This window comes from Corvus brachyrhynchos, unplaced genomic scaffold, assembly GCF_000691975.1.
Source record: "Corvus brachyrhynchos isolate BGI_N302 unplaced genomic scaffold, ASM69197v1 scaffold28, whole genome shotgun sequence".
Lineage (NCBI taxonomy): Eukaryota > Metazoa > Chordata > Aves > Passeriformes > Corvidae > Corvus > Corvus brachyrhynchos.
In genome coordinates this window covers 990,299-999,309 of record NW_008246058.1, presented here as the reverse complement: position 1 = coordinate 999,309, position 9,011 = coordinate 990,299, and the positions used below count along the sequence as shown (strand labels likewise).

At 41.9% G+C, this 9,011-nt stretch overlaps 1 protein-coding gene across 1 annotated transcript in view; it reads right to left on the bottom strand.

The window, feature by feature from the left end:
• Nucleotides 1-1,252, bottom strand: part of ASAP1 (ArfGAP with SH3 domain, ankyrin repeat and PH domain 1) — a 146,775-nt gene extending 145,523 nt beyond the window's left edge. Inside the window, exon 1 of the mRNA XM_017746044.1 lies at nucleotides 1,004-1,252. The gene's annotated coding sequence lies outside the window, so the exon portion shown is untranslated. The remainder of the gene's footprint in view (nucleotides 1-1,003) is intronic.
• Between the last annotated feature and the right edge of the window lie 7,759 nt (nucleotides 1,253-9,011).

Sequence of the window (9,011 nt, the reverse complement as noted above, 5' to 3'; positions counted from 1 at the left end):
CCTACAATTAGAGAATCAAATCCCTGGACTGGGTCCAGTGAGTAGCTCAGGAATGTTCAGCACAACCACAGCCTCCAGCCACGGGACAGAACAAAAGTTGCAGCAGTGATGATGCTTTATCTTCCACAACTTACTCCAGCAACACTTCCATGGATGCCAATAATGCAATCTGCTTCAAAGAGGCCTGAAAAGAAGATTTTTTTTCTTTTCAAATTCTGAGTCACTGATTTCGAGACTGGTCAACTCATTGCAGTTGTGACTGTGGTTTAGCTAAAACCACCTAAGGCTGATAATGTCATCATGAGCTCTCACATCCAAAAATGAAGCTAAAACCTTAGCTAAGCCCCATGTCTGAATGCAGCTTTCCAGTTCATTCAGAGCAGCACAGCACTCAGCATTTTCCCTCCAACAACAGAAAGCCCCTTTCTGGCCTCCTGGCACATTGCTGCATGGAATACACTGTCACTCCTACTGCAAACTTATTTAAGAGACAATAGGGCAAATAGTTGGCACGCAGATTCTTCTTAAAACTTAAATCTACATCCACAATAAAATGTAAAAGGCCAAGGAAACATGTAAAGAGAATTAGAAAATGCTCATTTTTCTTTTAAAATTAATTTTTGCTGTGAGTGAGACGTTGCAATTTACAATGTGGGCCCCATTCTGCAAGTCCTTTCTTACATGAGCTCTTTTTAAACTCACTGAGGTTGTTTACTTGAGTAAAAGTTACTTACATGAGAAAGGACTCACAGAATCCAGCCTTCCATATTTTGCTACAAAGTTTACCTAGACATTATCTGGGCTGTGGAGCAGCGTGTGTTATTTTCAGGAAATAAAACTGGACTTCAGTTGTTTTTTTTGGAAAAAGTTCTGACTTCAGCTTCACCCATCTGCTTTTTGCAGTTTGCTCCGCAGCCACATTGAATGGATGGGCTCAGCCTTTGTCCCTGTCTCTGAGCTGCTCGTTACCAGCCACGCTCAGCCCCGACGCGCTGTAACTCACCAGGACGTGTGCAGTCTGAATTCCCATTCCAGATTTGGTCCTCAAGCCTAAGGCCATTATTCCACCTCAGACTAAAACATATTCTCCCATAGGCAGCTGAAAAAGAGCATGTTTCTTCAGGTTTTCTTGCCACAAAATGATAAAATAAACTGAAATAAAGAAATAATAATAAAAAGGAAATCCAATGTACGGCAATCCTCAGAATTTTGGAGTCTAAGACTGTTGATCAGCATCCATAAATGTCCTGACCGGTGAGGAGACACAGGCACTACAACTGGAAAGAGAGCAGGAAGGAAAACCTACCATGTGAGCAAAGTTAAAAAAAAAGGGGGGGTGGGGGGAAGAGAGAGAGAAAAAGGTCTGCTCACTGGACAGCACTTGGGCTGATAGCAGGGATTTCAGGAAATCCAAACACTCAGACAGGAAATCTGAACACTGGATAAACATGCCATAATCTCCACAGATACAGTTAACGTGCAGTGTCCCTGTTAACCCCTTGCCTGCCCAGGGCTGAGCCTGAAATCGGATCTGCGTTATGAGACGCCTGGAAACACAAGCTGCCCGGGGGGCTCCACAGTCTGAGTGCTCAGAAGTCTGAGCGGCAGCCCTGCATTCAGCCCTGCCCTCTCTTTTTTGAACTCCATTGATTTCTACACAGTGCTGCTTTAGTGAAAAAGTGCATAATTTTCCTCCTCTGAGAAGGAGATGCACCCTGAGCCCCGCAGCAACCTGCCTGAACTCCTGTGTGCCACTGACTCTGGATACCTGGTAGTCCTGAGGTAGTTTTACCTGGTTCTTTTTCCACTCTCTTTTGCTGTGACACAAGATTTGTACAGCTGTCTGTGGGATATTTGCAGAGTCCCCGCCATGATTTACTCCACACTGGTGCAGTGGGGGCCCCCTTTATGCCATTTTGTCAAGAAATCTAGTTCCATGGCAGAGGGGCTGGAATTAGATGACCTCTAAGGTCCCTTCCAACCCAAACCATCCTATGATTCTGTGAACCGAGGAACAAACTCTGCAGTCGCTAGCAAAATTAAGATGAAGCCTGTTTGGTTGGTTATTTTTGGAATTTAGAATTTGCTCTTGGTGTCTTGTGGCTCACTTGTCATCCTTAAAAATATCACTTCTAGGCTTCTTAATTTATTTCTTTTATATGATCTACCTTGGTTACACTATTAGTGTAAAGCTCTTAGCTAGTTACAAAAGCAAGGAGAAGCAATAATATTGCATAGAACTGACCCCTTGCTCCCACAGATGTAATTAATAAAGTGAAGTTTACATGAGAGTTGCCAAATTTAAATTCACAGTATTATAAGCACACACACGCACACACAATTAAGCCCCTGCATGTTTGCAGAATGGGGACTTCACTGTGTTTTCTGGAGGTGGACAATTGCAGGCTTCTCTGCTTTCCAGAGGTTATGGACTCCTAAGGCGAGGGCCCACTCCCAAAAATGCTTCCTCTCTCTGAAACCTGACGTTTTGGGACAGTCCTGCCTAAACATGTTAGAAAGAAAACATCATATCTTTAGATTTTCTGGTTCTCCTAAGACTTCCTAGAAATTAAAAAAATGATAGAAATTACTACCTTGAATTTCACTTGCTGGTGGAAGTAATTAGACACAGAGGTAATATCCACTGACTGGTGCCCTCGCTCAAGGCACTGGCAATCAGCTCGTCTGAAATGGCCCCAGTGTAAGTCCCACATGCAATACTAACCTGTATCATTATATTAAGGTTCCTGCTAGGAACAAAATAGGACCACTATAGGAAAAGGCTTCCTTCAGCACCTTCTGCTACTTGCAGTGTGTTTCTGCTTATTATTTCAAAGACAGAAGCTCTGGCAAACCAGCATTTGTTACAGCATTCCCTGGAAGTGGCCAGGCTTGGACATCATGCCTGGATTATGGAGTCAGGTTGTGTTGGTGTAGGAAGCCTGGCAGCAGAACTGGGGTGGAAAATGGGGCTTTGGGGGCATCCCTTCCTCAGGAACTCTCCTTTGGTCTCCAGCCTAATTCTTGATGAAGAAAATATCTTTCAAGTTGTGTCCTCATGTTCCCAGTCATTCTCCTACTACTTTTTAGAAAGTGTGAGGCTGGTGATGGAGGTCAGTCACTGTGTGCATGGTTGGAGCACTGGTGGCTGCATCTGTGCAAAGAGCTGGTAGAACAAATACTTGACTTTAGAGGCATGAAGTCATCTGCCTTGTCTAGCACGTGCTGCATGAAACAAGGACCAAATGGTTGCTTGATGATGTCAGGAGCAAACTGGTGGAAAAACAGGGAAAAATTAAAACATGTCAGGGTCGAACTTTATTTCTTTTCTTTCTTGTTCCATGGGCTTTGCCAGTGAGCTATTTCAGTTATTCACTTTTTTTCCATAAGAAGTTCTTCTGTTGTCACGGTATTTTTCACCTTCTCTTTTCTTGTATTTTCCCCTTAGCACCACTCTTTGCAGCAGCAAAAGGAAAGCAAAAAATAGAGAAAAGGTATAAAGTACAGCCTTTTCAGTATAACTGGAAAATGATTCAAAAAAAAAAAAAGAGAAAATAGGCATAACACTTCAAAATATGCATTTTGACCAAAAAAAAGCCTTTTAAGATTGAGAGACTTTTCATTGGAAAACATTCAAGCAGCTCTAGAAAAAAAAAAGGAGCTGGGGGAATTGGGATAAAATTTATTACCACTAACATCTGCTGTAAATCAGTTAGAGGTAGGCAAACATTCCCTACCAGGGCAGAGTTAGGTCAAGGTGAGAGGCGATAAAGCAATAATTAAAAAGACCAGAGTCCTCCAGCTACCTTCAATAGGCTATAAGCAGAAGAGCAAGTGCTTTCTGCTAGAACTGGGGTTCTGTCTGGAAAAATGTCAAAGAGGGGGGAAAAATAATTTCTATTCAATGGAAAACTATCAGTTTATAATACATCTCCAACAATTTCCATACAGAACTACAAAAAGTATTATACTTTTCTGGTTTTTTAGTTAAAAAATAAGTAGGAAAAAAGGTTGTGCTTATTGTTAAAAGTTTAATTTTATGAGATATTTCTGTTGAAAAACTCTGCAGAAAGGTGTTATTGTTGGTCTCGGCAAAACAGAGAACAGGGACAGCATGGTAGGCAAAATAATGAAGCTGACAATAATAAATTATATAGAAACATTCCAGCCAAATTGGGGCAGAAAGAAATCTTCGAACTAAAGCAAGCAGAATTATCAAAGCTAAAGAGTAGATAAAGATTCCTGGAAGGGCACAGCAGCTGCAAAAAATCCCCCATCACCTTAAGAAAAAAAAAGCCAGGGGCCTTACTCAGTACAGATGTGAAGATGCTTGCTTTTAAATGGGAAAAACCCTTTACCACATCCACCATTGATGTACCCGCCGCAGCTGAGCTTTCTGATCACTTGTTCTATATCCCCAGGATGTAGCTTTGTGTATTCCTAGAGCTGATAACAAAATTGTCCCTTCTTCCACAAAGAACTCTATGGCTACTGAATTAAGACAAGATTAAAAGGGTTTAGATATGCATGTGAAAGATAAAGCACATGAAATCATTATTGAGATCATGAACAAAATGCTCAAGAAAGTTATCATCAACCTATGAGGCCCCAAGCTCTGTTATTTTCCATGTATCAATGACAAGCCCTATCATTATAATAGCTAGGAATTTTTATTTTTTTCATTATAGATTTGAAAGAAAGATCAGTCCTTTACTGCCCTACATATTGGATTTGGAGAAGATTTCAACAGAATAAATAAAACATTTGGAGAAAGAAATCGCAGGTCCTAGTTTTGTCAGTCTCCACCCTTCAGTCACCCAGACGTTTTACATCCTTAAAGAAAATGTCTTAATATATTCACATGAAACTAATTTACTTTCCCTTTTGAGCATGGCCAGCCCTGTGGCTCAGCCATCCCAGACCTCTCTCTCTCTAGCTACTAAAAACTGGATGCCAGAGAAATACTGTGACATGCTAAACCAAATTCCCCAATCACACTGTGACTCTATCTGCATTTACTACAGCATATACTAAAACTTTGCAAACATTAGAGAAAATGAGTAGAAAACGCTATCCAAAAGGATTTCAAAACACTGACACAACTTATTGTGAGCTATAAACACTACTTTTCTTGAAAACTTCAGTAATTAACTTGTTTAGAGACTTCTTGCTGTGCTACCAAACATCTCTCTTTGTGCACCGGCTTTCAATTTTAACATTTCCTTGGAGATCCCTGCCACTTTTATTACTAGTCCTGCTCCTTCCTAAATGAGCAGGCAAGGAGGTTTACTTTTGAGATCAGCATCCCTGCTGGCAGTGTTGCACTAGGAAAAGCCCCAAGCCCCAAGCCCCCTCCATCCGGCAGCAAACCATGTGCTCTTACATTACATGAGAAACATTGCCGCTTTCCCCACTGTTCATTCAGTGAAATACAGCAGAAGCTGTGTTCTAACAGGTTTAACGACATGTTTGTACATTTATTAAGCAAATAGCACCTCTTGACGTTCTGAAAAGGTCCGGGCAGTAGAAACTGCCTTGTCAAGAAGCACTTGACCCTTGCTGGTAGCTACAGGCTGCACTAATGCACAGGAGGCAGTGCATGTTTCATTTTCAACTGTTTTTAGAGTTTTCTTTTTTTAAATAAGAAAAAAACCCAAACCCTGAAGCATTTCTTTTTTTGCCTCTCCTTCATTGTTCCTTTTTACAATGGCAAAAATGGGGAATATTTTTGTAGTCCTCTTTTTTCCCCCCTATTTTCTTTCCAATGTGGCATGTGAAGGGAGGAAACCAAAGACATGTACAAACAATTTTTTTACCGGCTCTGCTCAAAAAATGCTGTATAGATATATACAGTAAAGGGTACTAAAGAAAGCAGATGTCACCTAGAGAGGTCCCCATGGTGTCAGAGTAGCTGCTGACTTCATATTTTGCCAAAGATATGTGGACAGTCCAGATAATGTTTAGGGACAGCTATAAGTTGAACTATGCACCAAATTACAACAAAAATGTTGTGTGGAGAAATCTGAGTCTCCCTACATTGTCCTCTATAGGTTTCCAGGATGTCAGTTGTGCTGAAAGGGCTGGGTTGGAAGGACACCTTGGACATGTGAGTGTCACACCAGGCTTATTCTCCAATTGTTACCAAAGTTTTCCTTGGTTTCCTTTCTAAAAATTGTTGAAAAAGATGTCTCCTTAATGTGTTGTCATTGGTTTGTTACAGAAAAGTTAAATGACAAACAGAACTCAAGAATTCCAGACATTAACAAACACTATGACAAACCCCAGTTGATCACCAGATTGGTTTAGCAATTAGGGGATTTTTAAGAAAAAGAAACGTAAACTTCTCATGATCTTTGGTCATATGAGCAATTATTTTAAGCTATTTTAAGCAGACTAAATGTATACATAAAAATTAGTGCTATATTTCTCGTCAGTCCCTCATCACAAGGAGCTGAGCATTTGTAAGTATGGATGGGTGCCATGAGACTTGTCATAGACATGTGAGAGTCAACACTGTTACAAATGCTGCAAGCATCACATGCTCTAAGCACTGAATATTTGTAGGCAACATAGGCTGTATGCATGAGTTGTTAGCCTGGAGAGCTTTAGAGTGGTCCAGAAAATTAAAGGCCACTGAGAAAATAATGTTATTTCTAATTGTATTCACAGCTTTTGGAAATAGGCGATGGCCATCATGCCTACAAAGAGGAAAATAAACTCAAATCCATTTTTTTTCCATGACTGTAATTGATTAGGAGTTTAGATTTTCATGCATATGCATATGCCTGTGGGTCATCAAAATCCAAACCCTTGAATGCTGATGAGGAAACAAGACTGAGAAACAAAGCCAAAGAGTAAAATAGAATTCCTCTCTGTTATGGCCCCGATGTATGTAGATGAGAAGGAGATAGCCCAGCAGAAGGCTGGGACTGCTGCAGAAAGATGTGACTTTTGCAGGGAGAAAAACAGCGTGTGTGGCAGTGTGGCCTCTGTTAGACCCAGTGAGTCAGAAAGTGCTGTATCCCATGCTCAGAAGGGCTGCAGTGCCTGTCCTCCACTACCAATGCACCTGGGACCAGCATCAGAGAGGTTTGTGGGGAGAAGTAGTGATTAGAGAAGAGACTCTCTATTGTCACAGAGACTGCAGCACTTCCCCAAAGGAGGAATGGGCTCTGCAGATGTCTCATTTCCATATTTCTCCTCATCACATAACTCTTCTGGCTGCTTACACTCTGGTTATAGACTCCTCTTTGGGAAAAGCTCCTTCATTTCTTGTGGGAGGTGGTGGCTGCTTTCATCCCACTCTCACTTGCTGTGAATCCCTCTGCAAGTGTTCAACAGTTGAAACACTCATCCTGGCTCAGCCAGGATCTCATTTATGCTCTGCCATGTTATCATTGGGGCTTTCAAACACAATATCTGTTTTAGGGCTACAAATCACATCCATGGAGGTGGATCATACAACACCAAACATTAATTAATCCCCTTTCTGAATGACTCTTCTTGGGCTAAATATCTTGCCTTCCTACCTTGTAATTTCAGCACACACTGCCTCACTAGCTTTGTACTTCAGGAGGAGGTACCCATATTCCTGATGCTCAGGGAAAGCACAAAGGAGTGTTCATGTGGTTCTTCTCATACAAACGAGGGATCATGACTTTTCCTCTTGTGGAGGTCAGATGAGAGATCTGCTAGTCAATCTTTGGTTATTCAGTGACTAAAGGCCAGAGGTTTATAACCTGTTCCAAACACCTTAACACCTTCTGACCAGCCTTTCTACTGCCTGAGGCCCAGACCACACTCTGCCCCAGTGGGTTGCCCCACCTGTCCAGTCCTAGGAAGCAGATTAAATTGTTAATGAAGTTTCATTAGGCAGGTTCATGGATAATGCCAAGTTCAAGCTCTTATGCTGGCCTTGGTCAAATCACCCAAACTTCACTTAAAGTGACAAATCCCAGGGCACTTCCAAACTGCTGTATAGTTGTGTTTTGGCTTAATCCCAACTTGAAGCAGGATGAAGGGATGTGCAGTAACCCTACTCCACTGCACTCACACATTGCCCCGTACCTTCTGCTTATACAAGACAGAGCCTGGGTCTCTCTGGCTACACCTCTTACCTCGATGAATTGTGCCTCAGGTTGGGGTCCATTTTTTTGTTAGGTGCTTTGTGTTGGTTATGTTTGCACTGTCTGTAAGGTCTGCATCTCAGTTTGCAGCTCTGTGCCTGAATTTTCTCTGTATGGTGAGCCCCTGGCCTTTCTCAGACTGAAGCTTGAGTGGGAGCCAGTGTCTAATTGATGCAGATGATAAATAGAATAGGATATTTCAGTTGGAAGGGACCTAAAATGTTCATCTAGTCCAACTGCCTGACCACTTCAGGGCTAACCAAGAGTTAAAGCATGTTATTGAGGGCATGCCCTCATTTGTCTTAAACACTGACAGGCTTGGAGTGTTGACCACTCTTGGAAGACTGTTCCACTGTTTTGATACCCTCTGAAGCATGTTGAAAGAAGGGCGAAGCAGCTGGGGAAGGGTCTAGAGCACAAGTCCTATGATGACCAGCTGAGGGAGCTGGGGGTGTTCAGCCTGGAGAAAAGGAGGCTCAGGAGGGACCTTATTGCTCTCTACAACTCCCTGAAAGGAGGTTGTGGCCAGATGGGGGTTGGTCTCTTCTCCCAGGTAACGAGTGACAGGATATGGCCTCATGTTGCACCAGGGAAGGTTTAGATTGGACACTAGAAAAAAATATTCACAGAAAAGGTGGCTAAGCATTGGAACAGGTTTCCAAGGGAAGTGGTTGAGTCATCATCCCTAGAGGTATTTAAGACACGTAAATGTGGCACTTAGGGTTAGTAGTATTTTACCATAGTTTAATGGTAACTTGGAAGTGTTGGGTTAATGGTTGGGCTTGAAGATCTTAAAAGTCTTTCCCAACCTAAAATGACTCTATAATTCCATGAAATGCTACCTAATATCAAGTCTAAACCTCCCTTGGTACAGGTTTAAACCAT